Source organism: Saimiri boliviensis, chromosome 1 (genome assembly GCF_048565385.1).
Source record: "Saimiri boliviensis isolate mSaiBol1 chromosome 1, mSaiBol1.pri, whole genome shotgun sequence".
NCBI classification, from domain to species: Eukaryota; Metazoa; Chordata; class Mammalia; order Primates; family Cebidae; genus Saimiri; species Saimiri boliviensis.
Genome location: NC_133449.1, coordinates 41,216,836 through 41,239,813, shown reverse-complemented (window position 1 = coordinate 41,239,813; position 22,978 = coordinate 41,216,836). Strand labels below are relative to the sequence as shown.

General features: G+C 36.6%; 1 long non-coding RNA gene across 2 annotated transcripts in view; it reads left to right on the top strand.

Moving 5' to 3' along the window:
• LOC141580309 (uncharacterized) overlaps nucleotides 1-22,978 on the top strand; it is a 770,493-nt gene that overhangs the window by 129,353 nt on the left and 618,162 nt on the right. Inside the window, exon 1 of one of the 2 annotated variants that reach the window (XR_012512515.1) lies at nucleotides 15,970-16,180. The exons of the other annotated variant lie outside the window; for it this stretch is intronic. This is a non-coding gene — a long non-coding RNA (uncharacterized LOC141580309). Of the gene's footprint in view, nucleotides 1-15,969; nucleotides 16,181-22,978 lie in introns of those variants that run through there. 2 annotated transcript variants of the gene reach the window in all.

The window sequence follows — 22,978 nt, the reverse complement described above, 5'->3', positions numbered from 1 at the left end:
GAAATCAACATTCATTTAAATTTGCATTTTGTTTCATAATTTTCCTTGTAATCAACCACCTGCTTTTAAAATATGTATTTGCCTTGATAGCTTTTACCATATTTCCTATATTCAGGGTAAAAACTAACCTCATTATCAACCTTAAAATTCTCAAGTTCTTCCAAGAGGGAACAATATATATATATTAAAACACACATTCTCAGCTAACAATGTATTTAGCGTAAAATGACTCAACAGTTCAGAGTGGCCAGAAATTGATTTTAGGCCTGGGAAAATTTTATTTTCCTAACTAATTGTTACTACAGTTGACTTTTATTTAAATTACTCTGAGCGTGTTAAATACTAACAATATGTCTCCTGGAAGTCTACTGTACCAGTGTGCCAAACCACATTTTGAAGCTTGACAGACCAAGTATATAGTTTCCCAGACCATCAATAATATATCATTTTGTTGCATTATTGTTTTGAATTCTCAACTAATAATAAGTTTCCTTGAAGTGAATTAATGATCAGAAATGCCTCAGAGGAGGAGAACACTGAGACATTAGCTTTCAATAATTTGCCTTGAATGATGTGACATCGAGTCATTCTAGACAGTCACATACTAAGTTTGAAGGTCTCTCCACAAGGAGATGCAACAAGTTATTGAGAAATTTGTTTGGGTTTATCAGCCTTTATTATGAAAGATGACCAGTCTATTATCTCTTAGACTATATTTCAGGATTAGATTTCTTGTTTAAGTGAAGTAAGTGATGAGAATATGTCATCTACATTATCCCTCCAACCTTCAACTTTTTATTTTGAAAAATTTTAAGACTAAAGAAAATGGACTTCAGTCAATATGTTTTGCCACATTTTCTTCCTCCATTTCTCCTTTCCTGCCTCCCTTTCTACCTTTCCCCTTTCCTCCCTCCCTGCTTTTCTCCTTCTCTCCTCCCTCACTCCTACCCCTCCTTCTCCCCCACCCCTCCCTCTCTGCTTTACCTTTAACTACATCTGGTTACAAATTCTAACAATAAAGATATTCTCCTACATAACTACAATGTCATTCTCACACCTAAAATATAATATTAATTCAATAACATGATTTAGTGTACTAGGTCTATGTATGTCTTTTATTGCTATTTTAAAAAACCTAAGATGAAAGTTCTTGCGTTACGTTTGGTCGTGTCATTCCAGTCTCTTTAACCCATAATACTCTGGTAGTTTTTTCTTGTTTTCAATGATGACCCTTTTTTTTGACGAGCATAGACCTATCATCATGTAGAATGTCCTACAATTTGAAAATTTTTAAATTATTTTCTCATGATTAGAATCAAGCAACATTTTTGGCAAGATACCACCTAGATGATATTGATATTTCTCCTTCTTCTTCTTCTTTCTTCTTTCTTCTTCTTTCTTCTTCTTTTTCTTTCTTCTTTCTTCTTTCTTCTTTCTTCTTTCTTCTTTCTTCTTTCTTCTTTCTTCTTCTTCTTCTTCTTCTTCTTCTTCTTCTTCCTCTTCCTCTTCCTCTTCCTCTTCCTCTTCCTCTTCCTCTTCCTTCTTTCTTCTTTCTTCTTCCTTCTTTCTTCTTTCTTCTTCTTTCTTTTGATATGGAGTTTTGCTCTTGTTGCCTAGGCTGGAGTACAACGGCGTGATCTCAGCTTACTGCAACCTCTGCTTCTTGGATTCAAGAGGTTCTTCTGTTTTAGCCTCCCGAGTAGCTGTGATTACAGGCATGTGCTACCACACCCAGCTAATTTTGTATTTTTAGTAGAGACAGGATTTCTTCTTGTTGATTATGTTGGTCTCTAATTCCCAGTGCTGGATTACAGGTATGAACCACCATGCCTGGTGATATTGATATTTGTTAGTGTATCACACTGCAACAGCTGACATCAGGTTGTCCAAATGTTGGTGATGCCGTTTACACACTTGATTAAGATTTTAAATGTAAAACCACTGAAGTTCAAAGTGGACTTTTCTCTTTGCATTTTATATGTACTCTGTAGGATGATATAAATGTCATGTAAATATCTTGTTACTTCCAAACCTTTCACCCAGTGGTTTTGGCATTCAATAATGACTCTTGTCTGAGTAATTTATTATGCTGATGAGGAAAATAAATTTTTCTAATTCAGTTATTTCACCTACATTTATCAGTGAGTATTGTGCATACACATCTTTGGTGTGTGCATGTAACTTTATTATGGTTGAAGTTAGGGATAAAAATTAGCCCTTTTTCTTCAGTGGGAATAACCTACCAGTGGTGTTCAACTTTGCTGATTGGCTTAGTTGGTCAACACATGCTGCTGAGAAAGCCAAGGCTATGACTTCAGTGTTCATATGGGGCCAATTACCTGGGCTCTCTTTCAAGGCCTGGATAATAATTTTCTTTTACTAACTCAGGATTATGTGCCAGTGACCACCTGGGAAACAGGGCATACAATTAGTTTAGAGATGTAAAAATAGTTCTAATTCAAAGCAAGCTCTACTAATTGTGGATCATCTTTTTATATAAAAAGATGATTATTATAAAATGTCTATTTTTCCCAATTTACTTCTTTAGATCCTATTTTATAAATATTTAATGATTTTTATGACTTGATTTTCTGTTGCTGGCAAGCATGGAAGACCAGTTACCCTAAATGAAACTCCTGCTGAAAGCAATTAAAAATGATGGCTGAATGTTTCCAAGAATTTATCCATTTCCTCTAGATTTTCTAGTTTGTGAGTATATAATTGCTCATAGTAGTCTCTGATATTTTGTATTTCTGTGGTATCAGTTGTAATATCTCCTTTTGAATTTCTGATTGTGTTTATTTTTATCTTTTCTCTTCTTGGTTAGTCAATGTTGTTTCTATTTTGGAAGAATCGACTTTTCGTTTCATTGATTCTTTGTATTTTTTTTTTTGGTCTAAATTTCATTTAGTTCTGCTGTGATCTTTGTTATTTCTTTTCTTCTGCTAATGTTGGGTTTGGTTTGTTCTTGTTTTTCTAGTTTCCACAGCAGGGCAGTTGGCACCATCCCAGGGGTATGTGGGAATGCCCAGTTTCCCCTCTCTCTCTCCCCTCTCCCTCCTTGTAGTAGCACAGCAGCACCTGTGTCTGTAAATCCCTAGTGTCAGGGCTCTCAAATGGTGCCTGGCTGAGGCTACTGCAGGCTGGTATGCATGTTGGAATCTGTTTAGGTTCCCTTTCTGGAGCAACATCTCTGTGCAATCTTTAGGTAGCTCCATATGTTAGGCCTGAGGCCCCAGTGGGTCTTTCCCATAGCCAAGATTATAAAAGGCTGTTTTGGAGCCCTGGGGGTTTTCTTTCTTCATGTTTTTCTTCATCCAGACTTTCCTGGCTCTTAGTGCCTGCCTGGGCGAGCTGCCTCCATCCCTCTCCTTCCTTACTTCTGGTGCTTCCTGTCTCCCTTCTGGTGAATCCTTGCATCTACTTTTAATTTCTTATAGAAAATTGACTTTCATTAATAAAAGTATCACTATTTAGAGGGTTGTTAGTGGTATGAACATGTATAATTTTGGCAGACTGAAAATAAAATCCTAATCATCAAGTGCCTTGCAAATAGGGAGAATTAAATTTTAGTTTCAAAGGAACATTTTAATTATGAAGCATTGAGTAAAAGTTGAATTAGATTTAAAAATCTAAGACATTATTTGCTTTGGTTATTTCTGGATTGTATGATAGCAATCATTTCAATTCCAATCCCTGTGCCTCTAATGTTTTCTGATCTTGTGCTTATTGACGCCTAACTTTCAAGTCAAGGAAATGTATTAAACAGGTCACCTTTCAATATGAATAAAATAGAGTACGCTTACTTGACCAACTGAAATATGTGGAGAACTACTTTGATATTCACTTCTTTCCATGCAAAATAAATACATACATAAATAAATAAACAACCATAGATTACTTCTAGTGCCTGCAAGCTTTGGCTAAATGGCGAAAATCATGGATTTAAAGATGCTTGAAAATAAGTGTCCTGTTCAAGTAATTACCAAGTAACATTTAGGTTAAAGGACAAATAAGTTACATCCATTTTCTTAATTCCAAAGTTAAAATAGAGTCCTGTTCAATCAATAACAAGTCTGATAGCAGTATTCCAACAGAATCAGAGAGTGTGGGGATGAGAACAATGGAGAAAATTAGTTGCTGACATCAAAAAATACCGTCGTCCAGAATCTACTGCCTTCCCCACCACTCCCAAATCTCCTTCCTCTGACCTTACGTTAGGAGACATCTTATCCCTATAAAAAGCATGGAAAAAGTGTTGTCATACAACAAGTAAATGAAAAACTGCCTGTTAGCAAATCTTAATCTTCATGGTGGTTTGCACAGTTGTCAATATCTGAAACCAACACCCATTTGAAAAGTTCATGAAGGCTTGGTTAGCTGTCAAGTGGTGTAAGCATTGATTGTGATAAAATCTGACCTCTAGAGAACTTTAAAAATTATACACATCTTTCTTGATGAAGTCCTAGTTAGACCAATAAACAACTGAATAAATAAACACCAGCTTTTGAAACCACTATATAATTGTGTAAGATATGAATTTTATCCAAGATTCAGGAAAAATAATTTTTGCAGATGTTTGAAATTAACTATGGGTAAATTAGATTTTTAAAGGATAATAACCATATTAGTAATCATATAAATATGATAGGGATATATTCCTTCAGTCTCATCACAGAGGTAATTGTCATCAGACACTTATTCAATAGGTACTGAAGTGATACAGACCCCTTAATAATGAACTCTTATTTGTACACAGAAGAAAAAATTATTTATCCTAAGTAGTTGCAACGATACCTCTGTAACTATTTTAAACATGAGCCATCCAATTGCTTTTGACAGATTTGAATATATGTGGAAAAACAAGTTTTAAATGTACAGAAACCATGAAATACAATTATTTAGTAATGTCAGCCTAATAGTACCTCATCTCACCATCAGTGACAAAAAGGAAAAAATGTTTTTGCCTTAAAAGTGAGCTAGTTGACATACTTAATACTTCATTATCAATATGATATACATGGTCTGGGTTGGGGATGGAATTTGTGTGTGTAAGTACTCCCCAGGTGATTCTAATGGGCTATCAGGATTACAAATCACTGAGCTAAACCAGTCATGGCACCTGAGATGTCATTTGACTGTCCTCATTTCTTTTCCATGTGAGTAAACAGAAAGCAGTAGTTCTCTTTTTTTAAAAAAATTTAATTTTATTTTATTGCATTTTAGGTTTTGGGGTACATGTGAAGAAAATGTAAGATTGTTGCATAGGTACACACGTGGCAGTGTGATTTGCTGCCTTCCTCCCCATCACCTATATCTGACATTTCTCTAGGATGTGGAGAAATAGGAACACTTTTACACCATTGGTGGGAGTGTAAATTAGTTCAACCATTGTGGAAGACAATGTGGTGATTCCTCAAGGACCTAGAAATAGAAATTCTATTTGACTCAGCAATCCCATTACTGGGTATATATCCAAAGGATTATAAATCATTCTACTATAAGGACACATGTACATGAATGTTCATTGCAGCACTGTTTACAATAGCAAAGACCTGGAACCAATCCAAATGCCCATCGAAGATAGACTGGACAACAAAAATGTGGCACATATACACCATGGAATATTATGTAGCCATAAAAAACGATGAGTTCATGTCCTTTGTAGGGACATGGATGAACCTGGAAACCATCATTCTCAGCAAACTGACACAAGAGCAGAAAATCAAACACCACATGTTCTCACTCATAGGTGGGTGTTGAACAATGAGAACACATGGACACAGAGAGAGGAGCACTAGTTTTCTTAAACATAAGGAAGTATAAGATATTCCTACATTGAGATCATCTGGGGTTCTTTACAAATACTGTTGGGCCCCAGGGTAGAGCCCAAATTTATTATTATTTTATAATAAATCCAAGAATGAGAGAATGATATTATTATGAGTTTAATCCTAAATGTAGTTTAATTTGTATTTTAAAAAGTTTAATCATCTCAAAACTAGTATTAAGTTGAACCATTTGAAAATGTTTGTCAATCCAATTAAAAGCTGGTCAAAGTCATGAGCAGATATTTCTCAAAAGAAGAAATACAGTTGGCCAACAAACACAAACATGTTCTATATTACTAATGTACAGAGAAATGCAAATGAAAACCATATGTGATATTATCTTATACTAGTCAGATTGGCTATAATACAAATGTCTAAACACAACAGAGGTTAGCATGGATACAGACGAAAGGGAATGCTTATACATTGCTGATGGTATTGTAAATTAGTTCAACTTCTATGGAAAACAGTGTGGATATTTGTCAAGAACTAAACATTGGTCTACCACTTGACCCAGCAATCCCACTACTGGGTATTTACTTAAAAGAAAAAGAATTATTATATCAAAAAGGCGCCTGTACTTTTATGTTCATTGCAGCACTGTTCACAATAGCAAAGACATGGAACCAACGTAAGTGTCTGTCAATGACTGACTGGATAAAGACTGTGTGGTACGTACACACTGTGGAATACTATGTAGTCATTAAAAAGAATGAAACCAGGTCCTTTGCAGTAACATAGATGGAGCTGGAGGTTATTATCCTAACTGAACTAATTCAGAAACAGAAAACCAAATACCACACGTTCTCACTTACGAGTGAGAACTAAACAATGGGGACACATGAACATAAAGATGGAAAAATAGATGCTGGAGACTCCAGAAGGAGGTGGAGGTGAGGGTTGAAAATTTTTCTATTAGTTACAGTGCTCACTATTTGCATAACAGGTACACTAGAAGCCCACTCCTCACCAGTATGCCATGTGCCCAGGTAATAAACAACCATATGTACCCCCTGAATCTGAAATTTAAAAAAGAACATATTGTATGCATAAAATAGTTTTATATTTTGTAAGTATTAGATGCCACCAATCTAATAATTGACATTAAAAATAACTTACTGCATGTTATATAACAAATTACTTATTTTATTAGTCTTCTCCAAACAACATATGGTAGATACTAATATTACTTCCATCATTATTAGTTATAGAGAGTCATAGAGAAATAATGCAAGATCATGAGATTCTTCCACAGTCCCAAAGATTGACTTGAACTATCTGAAAGTAGTGTATGTATTTTAATCTCTTATAAGATGTTACATCTTTGAGAATCATAGAGATTCCTTCCACATCTCATGGTTATGGTTGTAGCTCAGACAGAATGATGACTCTATTTCTATCTGGGCCTGTGGAGATAGTTTGTCACACTTCAAATCTACACTGCATCTCAATTGGTTAAACTTTAATTTGCCCCATACTCTCATCCAAAATAGTATAAGCCAGCTAGCTATTGCCTTATTAGGAATCACACCAAAAAATTCTCTTGTTTTTTTTTTCCTTCTCTTTAGTGGGTACCAAGGTATCTGATATTTGGTTAGACAATGGTAATTCAAAGATTAATGAAACACAGTTTTTTTTGTTTCTTTTTATTTATTTGTTATTTCTAAATTTTATTTTAAGTTCAGGGATACTTGTGCAGTACTCCATGTGTACTCATTCCATCTTGAGTTGATTTTTGTATATGGTGTAAAGAAAGGGTCCAGTTTCATTTTTCTGCATGTGCATAGCTAGTTCTCCCAGCACTTTATTGAACTGGGATTCCTTTCCCTATTGCTTGTTTTTGTCAGGTTTGTTGAAGATCAGATGGTTGCATGTGTGTATTCTTATTTCTGCATTCTCTATTCTGTTCCATTGGTTTATGTGTTTGTTTTTGTATAAGTACCATACTGTTTTGGTTACTGTAGCCCTATAGTAGAGTTTGAACTTGGATAGTGAAATGCCTCCAGCTTAGTTCTTTTTGCTTAGGATTGCCTTGGCTATTTGGGCTCCTTTTTGGTTCCATATGAATTTTAAAATAGTTTTTTCTAATTCTGGGAAAAATGTCAATGGTAAATAATGGGAATAATATTGAATCTATAAATAACTTTGGGCAGTATGGCCATTTTTATGATATTGCTTGTTCCTATTCATGAGCATGGAATGTTTTTCCATCTGTTTGTGCCCTCTCTGATTTCTTTGAGCAGTGGTTTATAGCTCTCCTTGAAGATGTCCTTCACTTCCCTTTTTAGCTGTATTCTTAGGCATTTTATTTTTTTGTGTGGCAATTGTGAATGGAAATTCATTTGTGATTTGGCTCTTGGCTTGCCTCTTGTTGGTGTGTAGGAATGCTAGTGATTTTTGCACATTGATTTTGTACACTGAGATCTTTCTGAAGTTGTTTATCAGCTTAAGAAGCTTTTGGAATGAGATGATGGGGTTTTCTAGATATAGGATTATGTCATCTACAAACAAAAGTAGTTGACTTTCTCTTTATTTGTTAAGGATTTTTGCATCAATGTTCATCAAGGATATTGGCCTGAAGTTTTCTTTTTTGTTGTGTCTCTGCCTGGTTTTGGTATCAGGATGATGCTGATTTTATAGAATGAGTTAGGGAGGAGTCCCTCTTCCTAAATTTTTTGGAAGAGTTTCAGTAGAAATCGTACCAGCTCTTCTTTGTACCTTTGTTAGAATTCAGTTGTGAATCCATCTGTTGGGCTTAGTTTTGTTTGTAGTCTATTTATTACCGCCTCAATTTAAGAACTCCTTATTGGTCTATTCAGGGAATCAGTTCCTTTCTGATTCAGTCTTGGGAGGATGTATGTGTCCAGGAATTCAACTGTTTCTTTTAGATTTTCTAGTTTCTGTGCATAGAGGTGCTTATAGTATTCTTGGATGGTTGTTATATTTCTATGGGGTCAGTATTGATATCCCTATTTTCATTTCTGATTGTGTTTATTTGAATCTTCTCTTTCTTCTTCTTTATTAGTCTAGCTAGCAGTCTATTTTATTAATTTTTTCAAAACACCAGCTCCTGGATTTGTTCATTTTTTAAAAGGGATTGTCTTGTCTTTATCTCTTTCAGTTCAGCTCTGATCTTGGTGTTTCTTGTCTTCTAGCTTTGGGGTTTGTTTACTCTTGGTTCTCTAGTTCCTTCAGTTGTGGTGTTAGGTTGTTAACCTGATATTTGTCTAGCTTTTTGATGTGAACAGTTAGTGCTATACATTTCCCTCTTAACACTGCTTTAGCTGCATTCCAGAGATTCTGGTACATTGTTTCTTTGTTCTCATTAGTTTCAAGCAACTTCTTGATTTCTGCCTTAATTTCATTATTTACCCAAAAGTCATTCAGGAGCACATTCTTCAATTTACATATAGTTGTATGGTTTTGAGTGAATTTCCTTATTTTGAGTTCTAATTTGATTGTACTGTGATCCAAGAGACTGTTGTGATTTTAGTTATTTGACATTTGCTGAGGAGTATCTTACTTCTGATTATGTGATCAATTTTAAAGTAGTGCCATGTAGCAATAAAAAAACTGCATATTTTGTTGTTTTGGCATGGAAAGTTCTGCAGATATACATCAGGTCCACTTGATCCAGAGCTGAGTTCTGGACCTAAGTATCTTTGCTCATTTTCTGTTTCAGTGGTCTGTCTAATATTGTCAGTGGAGTGTTAAAGTCTCCCACTATTATTGTGTGGGAGTCTAAGTCTCTTGAAATGTTTGTAAGAACTTACTTTATGAATCTGGATGCTCCTTACTGCTTGTATATATATTTAGGTTAGTTAGCTCTTGTTGAATTGAATCCTTTACCATTATGTAATGCCCCTCTTGGTCTTTTTTGATCTATGTTGGTTTTAAAGTCTGTTTTGTCAGAAACTAGGATTGCAACCCATGATTTTTCTGTTTTCTATTTGCTTAATAAATGTCCTCCATCCCTTGATTTTGAGCCTATATGTGTCTTTGCATGTGAAATGGGTCTCTTGAAGACAGCATACCTATATATATGTCTTGGTTCTTTACACAGCTTGCTATTTTGTGTCTTTTAATTGGGACATTTAGCCCATTTACATTTAAGGTTAATATTGTTATATGTGGATTTGATTCTGTCATCATGGTGTTAGCTGGCTATTTTGCAGACTTGTTTATGTGGTTGCTTCATAGTGTCACTATGTTCTTCAGTGTGTTTTGTAGTGGCTGGTAATAGTTTTTTCTCTCAATATTTAGAACTTCCTTCAGGAGCTTTTGTAAGGCAGGTCTGATGGTAACGAATTCCCTTAGTATTTGCTTGTCTGAAAAGGATCTTATTTCTCTTTTGCTTGCGAAGCATAGTTTGGCCAGATATGAAATTCTGGGTTGGGAATTCTTTTCTTTGAGAATGTTGAATATTGACCCACAATCCCATCTGGCTTGCAGAGTTTTCTTTTCATTGAGTTACATCATGCTTCTTTAGATCAGCAAACTTCATTTTTATTCACATTCTGAAGCCTATTGCAGTCATTTCTGCCATCTCAGCCTCAGCCCAGTTCTGAGCCCTTGCTAGAAAGTTGTTGTAGCCATATGGAGAAAAAGGGACACTTTGGTCTTTTGAGTCTTCAGCATTTCTTCATTGATTCTTTCTCAGCTTTGTGGCTTATCTACCTTTGATCTTTGAGGTTGCTGACCTTTGGATGGGGTTTTCATGGCTTTTGTTGTTGTGTTGTATTTTATGTTCATTTGTTTTTCTTTTAACAATCTGGCCACTTTTCCATAGGGCTGCTGGGGTTTGCCGGCATCCACTCTACACCCTAGTCACCTCAGTTTATCCAGTACCTGGAGGTATCACCAGTGAAGGCTGCAAAACAGCAAAGATGGCAACCTGCTCTTTCCTCTGGAAGCTCCATCCCAGGGGAGTACTGACCTGTTGTCAGTCTGAATGTGCCTCTTGGAGGTGGCTAGAATCCCCAGTTAGGAGGGCTTACCCAGTAAGGAGGAATAAGGTCAGGGACCTGCTTAAAGAAACAGTCTGGCCGCTTTTTGGTAGAGCAGCTGTGCTGTGTTGAGGATCCTTTCCCCATTAGTTAGCGTTTTCCAAAGCCCACAGGCTGGACCAGCTAAGATGCCCGAACAGCCAAGGTAGCAGCCTGCCCCACACCACCAGGCACTCCATTCCAGGGAGAAAACTAAAACTGTTGTAGAACATGGGTAGAGGTGGCCAGAAGCTCTGGCTGAAAGGACCCACCCCATTAGAATGAGTAATTTGGGGTCCTTCTTAAAGAAGCACTCTGGGCATGCCTCAACAAAGCAAAACACAGTTCTTCCCCTCAAGGACACCCAGCCTAATACAGTAGACAAGAGCTAATACAATAGAATAAGTTCCATGATAATTGTGATGAAAGTCCATTAATGGCTAAATAGGATAAATGAATTTTTCTTGATATACCAATGAGATGGCTTATGGAAGGATGGATATTTGAATCTCAGTACTCCAGACCTTCAAGAATGGAGGAATGTTACTGCAAGGAGAAAAAACAGTTGTCAATTTGCTTGGATGTGAAAGAGTTACTACTGTGAGTTTGTTGAAACTAATAGGCTCAGTGTGGCCAAGGTAAAGTTGACAAATGATGTATAAAGAATGAGTGAAGATGGCTGAATAGAATGAGAGGAGGCTAAAAAGGAAGGCAATGGCTAGGCAAAATGACATTAGGCCACTGAAAAGGGTTGAAACTTTATCTTGTAGGCAATGGGATTCTAAAGAAATAGTAAGCAAGTCAATGACTTCCTCATGTCTGACTTTGGAAAGGTTATGCTGTAAAAGATGAACCAGTTTTCCTTGCCTAACATTATGATATAGTAAAAACAGACATCATTATTATTATCATCATCTTCAGATGTAGGAGGGCCTTGGAAATATGATCTAATATAACCTACAGGCATAGCATTTTTATGTTTTATTTTAAAAGAGCCCAAGTAGGAAAAAGAATTAAATCCTATATTAGTTTCCTGAATAGTTTGTGTATGGAAATAAAATAGAATTGCTTGAAGCAAAACTATGTGTCGTATCACATTATACATAAACAATGGATTTTTTTTGACAATTAGTAAAAACAAAATTTGTGATGGCTTAGGCCTTGAGCAAGTTAGAAATTGGTGTTCTAGTTTTCTCTAGGAGAACTTTAAGCAATTTGGGCATAAATCAGGATTCAAAATTTTTGAAAACTCACTTGTTTAGAAAGTAGATTTTTGTTATAAAATAAGATAATGATTAATTTCACAGGTTAGTCCACAGAAGTTTATCTCATAATGTAGCATAAGTTAGAATTATTTTGGGTGCCATTCAAACTAATTTTAGCAAAAATGTGGTGACATTGGTGAGAGGGAGGAGATTTAATGGCTCACAAACTCTGTGAGGGTAAGGATCAAATTTGTCTTGATCATGGTTATATCTCCAATGCTTAGCAAAGTGCCTTGCATATAGTAGGTGCTCACTGACTATTCAATGAATGAAAAAACTAATTACAGGAATGTCAGGGACTTAACTGGACCTGAGAGAAGATGGCAGCTAAGGAGTCGAATGCTCTCAGGATTTTTTTGTTAGCATTTCATTATTTGACTTTTTGTGTGTTGGCTTAAGTCTTTAGACCATGTCATTGTTGTGGCTGGAAACTTGGTCACGTGGAACATTTATGTTTACATCTCTCAGGTTTTGTATTAAATAAAAACTCTCTCTAGTAATAAAACCAAAAATTTAAGGGGAAAGCTTCAGGTTAGCCCAGTTGGAATTCAGTGCCCATTATTAGAAAAGTGAACCATGGCAAGCAGAATTGTTTAAGAACAGGGATGCAGGACTGGAAGTGTAGGGTTAGAATGAGGAAGGGGGGTTGCCAATTAGTTTTATACTCTGCAAACTTTGTCATCTTTTAAGAGAAGGGTCTTACCTAAACGAATGGGTTATAGAAAAAAAGAAGATATATTCTCTGTCTTTAAAATGTATATTCTTTATGATAATTTAAGATGACAAGATCTGATAGACAAGAACCTTCAGATATGTAACAGAAAACTAAAGTAAATTCAAGTTATTACGGTGAAACATACAAGAAAAATGTTAAAAGAACAGATGAGAAGTGATTTAAAAAAGAGCAATACCCAGGTGTATTTTGAGGTAGATTTTAAAGAAAACTGAGATTTCATTCAATTAAAAATGTTTAAACTTATTGGATAGCTAGTATATGCTACATATTGTAACTAGATCATATTTTGGTCAGAAAGAGTTGTAAGCCTCTTTGCCCCTAACAATCTGGAATCCAGCTGTGTGAAAATGACTCATATGAAACCATCCATATAATAATAGCAATGAAAAAATAGAAAATCTACTTAAAGAGTTATGCAGAACTTCCTCTTGACAATGTTTATTCAACTTAATAGAAATATGGTTGGTGCTAGGAATTATTCTACTCTTCGTTTTCATCAACTTCTTAGCCTCAACCAACCAATAATGTGGCTGTACATCCTCATATGTATGTTGGATGCACACTAGACAATAATAAACTCACCAATCTTCCTGATTCTTAAGTCAACAGGCAGGAAAACCTGTGCCATGTTACATTTTCCAGTTTATCCTTTGTTATCACAGAACTGGAGACCTAGGGAGAGGTCTGCCTTGCTTTGCATCTCACATACCTGTTGCTATAGGACTGGGCTTCACATACTTCATGTCCCAACTGGGTAATTAGGTATTGGCTAAACTAGACAAAGTAAAAGAAGAGCAGGAATCTCTCTTTTTCTTTGAAACCCAGGCTCAAATAGCAGGCTTAACCATCTCTTGGAGCCCTTAGAGCCAATGGAAATCCTAGTCATTCTCAGCACTTGGGATGCTTGTCTGCTAAGAATGAGCATCTTCAGAGGACTCATGATGTAGTTCTGGTAGAATCATTGCTAACAGTGGGCTTCAGCAATAGGCACCTTAATTGAGACATAATACAGTTTCAGAAATCCACTTCTTACACTTATGTCTTTATGCAGCTGCATATCTATATTTAGTGAAACAACACCATTGTTAAAAATTTTTAGTGACTGGCTTTCCTGAGCTTCACCTGGGGAACTGTGGGATCCTGGGAGGTCTAGCTCTCAGCATGGGCTTCCCCTAGGTGAAGGAGGAGTGTGGCCTACCAAAACTCACCTTAGAACAAAGAAAATGCAGGCATTGTACAGATCATTGAAGGGAATGGTACCAGCAGCTGAGAATGGAAGTCATCTCCCACTTCCCCGTCTACTCTTATGGATACTGCAGTCTCTCCCAGATGGGGGCCAGCATATATGCATTTGGAAAAAGCTTTTTCAGCACTTTTTGTGGTGGCTACACCAACACTAAAAGTGAGCCCATATCGCAGGATCTTTCACAAAGGGCAGGGCCTATCTCCTGCTCTCTCTACAGAGAATAGCAACATTCTAGCAGTGGGAAACAGAAAAGCAGGGTTATCTGCTCCTGGACTGGGGGAAGAGGTGCTACCCTGAACCCATGTTGGTGTTAGCCATCAGAGGGGTATTCCTGCAGTCCCCTGTCTCACTATGGCTGGGAATCAAAGGACAATATCTCATTGAACTGAAGGTCATGAGCTGGTGATAGGAAAGTGAATGGCATTTCTGCCTGTCCAGGATGATGAGATGGTACAGATTCCCCTGACCCTTCCTCCAAGACTTCATCACATATTATGATAATCTCCCCCACCTACCCCCTGTCAGGTTGTGTGCCAGCACTCATTATTAGGCTACCTGAGGATGAGCTGGCTCTTACTCTTAATTCCCACATACTGGACTGGAGACTGAATAAAAAACTTGCTCTCTGAAAGACATAGTGCCAACATACGAGAAAAACTTCTGGAGACCTATGTACTCTCAACCCTGCAGGAAATAGTGTATTGGTTCATACATTTAATACATTGCCGCAACAAGCAGCATTTGAGAAAACCACCATATAAAAGCTATCCACAGCCAAGAAACACAAACACAGCATTGGCTCCCTGAAATCACCCAGAAACAACATTGCAGTCATACCCACAAGGGAAAAAAGAATAAAAAATAAAAATATCCCATCCAAATGGTAGAAAATTCCAAAATAGGAAGTGACAGCTTCTTCAGATGAGAAGGAATCAGTGCAAGAACTACTGCAGTACATAGTTTTGACACTTCCAAAAGATCACAGTAGCTCTCTAACAATTCTAACCAAAACAAAAATTCCAAAATGACAGATAAAGAATTCAAAATACGTATTACAAGGAAGCTCAATGAGACCCAAGAGAAAGTTGAAAACTTACACAAAGAAACCAGAAAAATGATTCAGGATATGAAAGGTGAGATAGCTATATTTAAAAGGAAACCATGTAGAACTTATGAAATTGATACATTCACTAAAGAAATATCAAAACACAATGGAAGCCTTAAAAAATAGACTAAAACAAACAGAATAAATAATTTCAGAAAGTGTAGCCCAGTCTTTTGAATTAACTCAGTCAAACACAAATAAAAAGAATTTAAAAAAATGAACAAAGCCTTCAGGAAACATGGGATTATGGAAAGTGACTAAAACTATGGCTTACGGGCATTCTTGAGAGAGAAGCAGAAAAAGTAAACCATTTGGAAAACATATTGGAGAAAATAATTGAGAAAAATTTCCCTCATCTTGCTAAAGAGGTAGACATCTGAATACAAAAAATTCAGAGAACACATGCGAGACACTATAGAAGAACATCACCAAAGGATATAGTCATCAGACTATCCCAGGTCAATGTTAAAGAAAAAATCTTAAAGGCAGCTAGAGCAAAGTATTAAATTACCTGTAAAGGCAATCCCATCAGATTAACATCAGACTTTTCAGCAGAAAGCTTACAACCCAGAAGAGATTGGGAGCCTACTTTTAGCCTTCCTAAAGAAAAATAATGCCAGCCAAAACATTTACATCTTGCCAAATGTAGCTTGATAAATGAAGGGGAAATAAAGTTTTTCTCAGACAAGCAAATGCTAAAGGAATTTGTTACCACTACACTGGTTAATATGGTTTGGCAGTGTCTTCACCCAAATCTCACCACAAATTGTAATTTCCACATTGCCCATGTTTTGAGGGAGGGACCTAGTGGGAGGTGATTGGATCTTGGGAGTGGTTTTGGCTGTGCTCTTCTTGTGATAGTGAGTGAGTTCTCACAAGATCTGATGGTTTTATGTGTTTGACAGTTCCTTCGCAGGCTCATACTCTCTCCTACTGCCTTGTTAAGAAGTTGCCTGCTTCCCCTTACACCATGATTGCAAGTACCCTGAGGCCTCCCCAGCCAGGTGGAACTGTGAGTCAGTTAAACCTTCTTTGTTTATGAATTATCCAGTCTTGGGTCATATCTTTATGGCAGTGTAAGAACAGACTAATACACCAGCCCTACCAGAAATGCTCAAAGAGTTCTAAACATGGAAACGAAAGTACAACATTTGCAATCATAAAAGCACAAAAAGTACAGAGTTCACAGATCTTATAAAGCAATTACGCAATGATGAATACAAAACAACTAGTTAACAACACTATGACAACTCACATATCAATATTAACCTTGAACTTAAATAGCCCAAATCCTTCACTTAAAATATGTAGATTTTCAAACTGGTTAAACAACAACAACAACAACAACAAAACCCAACCATCTACTCTCTTTAAGAGACCCACATAATGTGTAATGACACCTGTAAGCTCTAAGTTAAGGGGTAAATAAAAGCGTATTGTGCAAAAGGAAAACAAAAAAGAATAGGGGTTGCAATTCTCATATCAGATAAAACAGATTTTAAACCAACAAAATTTTTTTAAAAAGACAAAGGAAGTTAAATGGTTTAATTCAACAAGAAGATTGAAATATCCTAAATATATATGCACCCAACAGCAAAGCACCCAGGTTTATAAAACAAGTATGACTAGACATAAGCAACAGACAGCCATACAATAATGGTTGGGGATGTCAACATTCTACTGACAGCACTAGACAGATAATTGAACAGAAAACTAACAAGGAAACTCTGGGCTTAAATTGGACTTTTGATTGAATAGACCTAATAGACATCTGCAGAACATTCCATCTAACAACCATAGAATGTACATTTTTCTCATCTGTGCATGGGAGATTATCAAAAATTGATCAAATGCTTGGTCTCAATAAATTAAAAAAATGTAAATCATATCAAGCATCTTCTCAGACCACAATGGAACAAAATACAGGTGAGGGGAAGGAAGGCAGCAAACCACACTGCCATGTGTGTACCTATGCAACAATCTTGCATGTTCTTCACATGTACCCCAAAACCTAAAATGCAATTTTAAAAAATGCTCCAAATAAGTTTTTTTTAAAAAAAGAAAGAAATCTGTACCAAGAGGAACTTTTAAAACTACATAAGTATGTGGCAACTAAACAACTTGCTCCTGAATGACTTTCAGGCAAACAATGAAATTAGGCAGAAATAAAATTTTTGGAAACAAATGACCATATAACCACAACATACCAAAACCTGTAGAATATAGCAAAAGCAGTGTTAAGAGGAAAGTTCATAGCACTAAATGCCTCCATAAAAAAGGTAGATCTCAGCCAGGTGCAGTGGCTCATACCTATAATCCCATCAGTTTGGGAGGCCGAGGTGGGCAGATCCCCTGAGGCCAGGAGTTGGAGACCAGCCTAGCCAACATGGTGAAACCCTGTCTCTACTAAAAAAAAGGAAAATTAGCCAGGCATGGTGGTGAGCACCTGTAGTCCCAGCTACTCAGGAGGCTGAGGGTGAGAATTGCATGAACCTAGGAGGTAGAGGTTGGAGTGACCTGAGATTATGCCACTGCACTCCAGCCTGGGTAACAGAACAAGACTCTGTCTCAAAAAAAAAAAAAAATCAAATTAAAATTCCATAGATTTTTTTGACTGAATGAATAAAATCTTCAACACCAAAATTAAGTATATTGGTTCAGATTATACTGTTAAAGTCCCATTAAAACATTTTATCATGTTTTGTTTATTGTGGCTTATTCTTTTAAATGAATTTCTCTCCTATTTGCTTTTTAGCTTTCTTATATTTAATAGAATTTGGCATTTTATGTTCCAAATTGTGCACTCAGCACAGTGGTAGTGGTTATGATGAGAGGGGTGTTTGTGTGTGTGTGTGTGTGTGTGTGTGTGTGTGTGTGTGTGTTTGTAGCCATAGTTAAGGTAACAACATGGCTCCTAAAACTTGCTGGCTTGGTATCACCCTTGAGCAGAGTTTATGGCTACCTGTAAAAAATGAAGTTATTGAAAATAAAATGTATAGAAACATTTTTTTCTCTTAAATATATACTACACTTGTGGGTGTTTATTATTATTTATCTTTCCCCCATAAAGAAAGTAGTTTATGGCTGTGGGCCAAAAAGATTGACACAGTGGTACACAGTAAATTGAATATTAGTGAGTCAAAAGCCAGGAAGAGGATGTAAACAGAACTGTATTTTGTGATTCTCAGAGTGGTTTCTGCTTGTGAGTCTACTCTGGTAAGCTACAACTCCCTGTGTTCACTTCTCTGTCTCTCTAAATTTGGGGGCACAAGTTGGCCCTGTGTCCTCATCTCTCTTACACATCCAGGAAGAGTTGTTGATTTTGTACTTCAACTTTTCATTTGTTGTCCAGACAAGAGTGGTGATCTCCAAGCTCCTAACTCAGAGCTGAAAATTAGAAGTTAGTTTAACTATTTTCATTGCCACATTCATATATTCATGTTATAAACATTCTTACATTCAGAAGATGAAATAAAGAGAATACACACTTCCCTTTTTCCATAGATAACAATACTTCCTCCCAAGCCCTGTTCATTAATTCAGACTTCCAAAGTTTTCTTTAATATATATGCAAATATTTGACTATTCTCTTGCTTTAATAATCTTTAAAAATATTCATAGAAAAATTAGTTGTCACATTAAGAAATTGTTGATAAGAATCCTCCTAGTAGCTATTAGTCTTAAGTACTACAAAGAATGACATTAGAAATCATTTAGTTAAACTGCTTAATTTTACCGTGATAAGACCAAAAGGGTTAAATATTGGTGCAAGTCATAAATGGGGTTAGTGATACACTCCCTGTCTGTTAGCACACAGGCTGATGACTTTGGTAGTTTCCTTCACTTGATGGACACAGGCTATCTCAACCAGTCAGTAAAATAAAACATGGGACCCCATAGGGTTTCAGGGTCTTACCAAAAATTTTCAAAAGTATGGCTAATGAAAGCAGTGTACTGGTGGTGCTGTATTGATGCCCAATTTCCTAAAATTTGATCTTCTCAAAATTTTATCTTATCTTTTTGAAACCAATACAATTTCTCTAAAATGTGATGGTTTTGGGAAATGTTCTAAAAACAAGACAGTGAAACTACTAACCAAATTGGTGACAGAGATTATTCCAGAGATTATTCCCAGTAGAAATGGAGCAGGAGTGGGAGTTGGTAATGAGTGTGTATATTGAATAATTAGGGCATTGATGAGTCTGTAAACCTAATCATTGGAATTTCCTGAAATAAAGTTTTTTTTTAGTAAATTTCCCCAGATTTATCCATCATTAGAGTAATGCACTCAAGAGGTAATTTAGACTGTTCTGCCTTCATTCTGTATTCCTTTTGAATAGCAAGTAATCCTTCTGAAATGACCTTCTCAAGTGAGAAGATTGTAGTTATAGCATCATTAACAATGTTTTTCTCTTTAGAAAAAAAGTGTTTTGCATGCATGGAAGTTAAATATAGTTTTTTGAACTTTCATCTTGATCTAGAGGCAAATAGCCAAAATTAATTTCTCATTTTATATAGCTTTAAAAATACCACAGAGCACAGAACAATAGATTTCTTGAACTGAAAGAAAAAAAAATTGTATGAGCACAAAATACCAATATGGTTTGAGAATTCATAAAATGGCACTACTTTGATCATTAACATCTTTCCCTGTCTTAGCCTAATCTATGAGATGTGACATTATGCCCTTAGGTCATTGTGAACTATTCTAATTCTTGATTATTTTAATGAAAAACATTGTTCATGGTGCTATAACTACAATCTTCTCCTCACCTGAGAAGGTTGTTTCAAGAAGGATTACTTGCTATTCAGAAAGAATGCAGAATGAAGGCAGGACAGTCTAAATTACCTGTTGAGCCTGTTACTCTAATGATGGATAAATCTGGGGAAATTTACTAAAAATACTTCATTTCAGAAGATTCCAGTGATCAGTTTTACTGACTTATTAGAGAAATGCAATTCAAAACCATAATGAGATACGATTTCATGCCAGTTAGAATGGTGATCTTTAGAAAGTCAGGAAAAAACAGATGCTGATGAGGATGTGGAGAAATAGGAATGCTTTTATACTGTTCGCGGGAGTGTACATTAGTTCAACCATTGTGGAAGACAATGTGGTGATTCCTCAAGGATCTAGAACTAGAAATACCATATGACCCAGCAATCCCATTACTGGGTATATACCTAAAGGATTATAAATCATTCTACTATAAAGATACATGCACACGTATGTTTATTGCATCACTGTTCACAATAGCAAAGACTTGAAACCAACCCTACTGCACATCTTTGATAGACTAGATAAAAAAAAAAAACGTGGCACATATACACCATGGAATACTGTGCAGCCATAAAAAAGGATGAGTTCACGTCCTTTGCAGGGACATGGATTAAGCTGGAAACCCTCATTCTTAGCAAACTAACACAGGAACAGAAAACAAACACTGCATGTTCTCACTCATAAGTGGGAGTTGGACAATAAGAACACATGGAAACAGGGAGGGGAACAGCACACACCAGGGCCGTTGTGGGGCAGATGGCTAGGGGAGGAATAGAACTAAGAAATACGTAACGTAGATGACGGGTTGATGGATGCAGCAAACCACTATGGCACGTGTATACCTGTGTAACAAACCTGCACATTCTGCACATGTATTTCAGAACTTAAAGTATAATAATGATAATAATAAAAGAAACTTATTCTCACGAGGGTAGTCAGGACTTCTGCAACAAGTGCAACACTGTCTTTTGCTGTTTATTTCCTTCAAAAATCCAATGCGTTCATTAATCAAAACATACATGATCTGAGGTAACTGATTACACACCCCATAAAGAGAAGCCCTTTAAAGAACTGCAGGGATTCAAAGTGCCAAATGACAAGTTGTCACTTATTTCAAGTACACGAAGTCCTTGAAAGTACATACTTATGTGCTTGAAAGTACGTGTGGATGATTTCTGCACAGACTAGGCCGTAGAAACCAGTGTGTGGAAATGCTTCTGCTACATGTTGAGGATCTATCTGTGGTTTTTGACTGTGGATGAGAAATTCTGGTTTGCTTTAAGAGTGGTACAGCAATGTCCATGTAGTCCAGAAATAAGATTCCATGCTGATTTTTTTGTTATAAATTTTGAATTTTGCCATACTGAGATTTTTTTTTGTCTATGAATTCTCTTAGAGTATCTGAATGTTTTCCTTGAAGTGTCTAAAATTTATACATGTAGATTGTCTTCTGCATTAAAGTGCCATTTCTGCAAGTTTTCTCACAAAATAAAAAAGAGAAATCTACCAGCCCATAAAATGTTTATCACCCTGACATGTGTCAAAAGATATATTTGGTGGCTGTGAGCATGCGGAAGTACAGCATTTTGGCTGTGCTGTGTCTCATGTTTCATTTTTATGATGATGACATGAGATGGTTTCATTTCAGTTAATCCTATTTCTTTTAGGACCTACATCTATGCTAATTGTCATGGCTAATCAGCCTTACAGTAAAGTAGGAAAACGAACAAAAGAAATGCCCTTTCAAAGAAGTGCTTTTTGACAATGTGTTTTACTATCCAGTAATGTGGTTGGAAAGTAAAACAGTCTACTGACCGTTAAGTTCTTGTTTTAGAATGGTCACATGTCTCGGCATCACCCAGTTTCTCAAACGTTGTGTATGTCATACAAGATACGTTTTTATTTGTTAACATTTAGTATTGTTAGAAAATAACCACATCACGAGAGTTTATATTGAAAACAAATTCTACTTCAATGAGACTTTGAATAAGTAATAAAATTAAACAGGAATTGACACACACATAAACAGTATTTAGTGGACAAGTTCATGCCCTGAGTAGACTTTTCCAGGAGAGACAGTGTTGTTTTTTTTTTGTCCTATGTTATAAGGAGGAAAACATCTGCATGAATAATACATTACATATACGTATGATGGCGTTATTAGGACAGCAGTCTCACAAATGGGATTAGGTGATATGGTCCTTGACCCAGAGTCCCTACGTGTGCATAAAAACTTCATTTGTGTAAGGTACATTTAGAAATGAAAGACCTTTATTTCTTTCTTTTGAGGTGGGAAGTGGCAACCACTAAATTTATTCTTTCTTTAGTTATTTGTTCAACATGTTTCTGTTGAGTGCTACCAGCTAGGGTATGGAAGTGAACAAGTCAGAGGCAGTTTCTGTCATCATGAAGCTTGCAGACTACCAGGGTGAGAATGGAGGACTAACAGTGGGCAAAAATGCCTAATACGTCACCTAGAGAACGTGACCAAAAACCAGTGACCCAGCAACTTCACACTGCTGCTATCTGCAGTTATGTACATGCCAAGTAAGCCGAGAAAAGGCCTACAACATCTCACGGACATGTTTGGGAGACAAATAGGCTTTGAACGTGACCATTCCTTAAAAATCCCCATCTAGGTTGGGCGCGGTGGTTCAGCCTGTAGTCCCAGCACTTTGGGAGGCCGAGGTGGATGGATCACGAGGTCAAGAGATGGAGACCATCCTGGTCAACATGGTGAAACCCCGTCTCTACTAAAAAATACAAAAATTAGCTGGGCGTGGTGGTACACACCTGTAGTCCCAGCTACTCAGGAGGCTGAGGCAGGAGAATTGCTTGAACCTGGGAGGCGGAGGTTGCAGAGAGCCAAGATAGCGCCACTGCACTCCAGCCTGGCGCCTGGTGACAGAGTGAGACTCTGTCTCAAAAAAAAAAAAAAAAAAAAAAAAAAGGCCAGGCGCGGTGGCTCACGCCTGTAATCCTAGCACTTTGGGAGGCTGGGGTGGGTGGATCACCTGAGGTCAGGAGTTC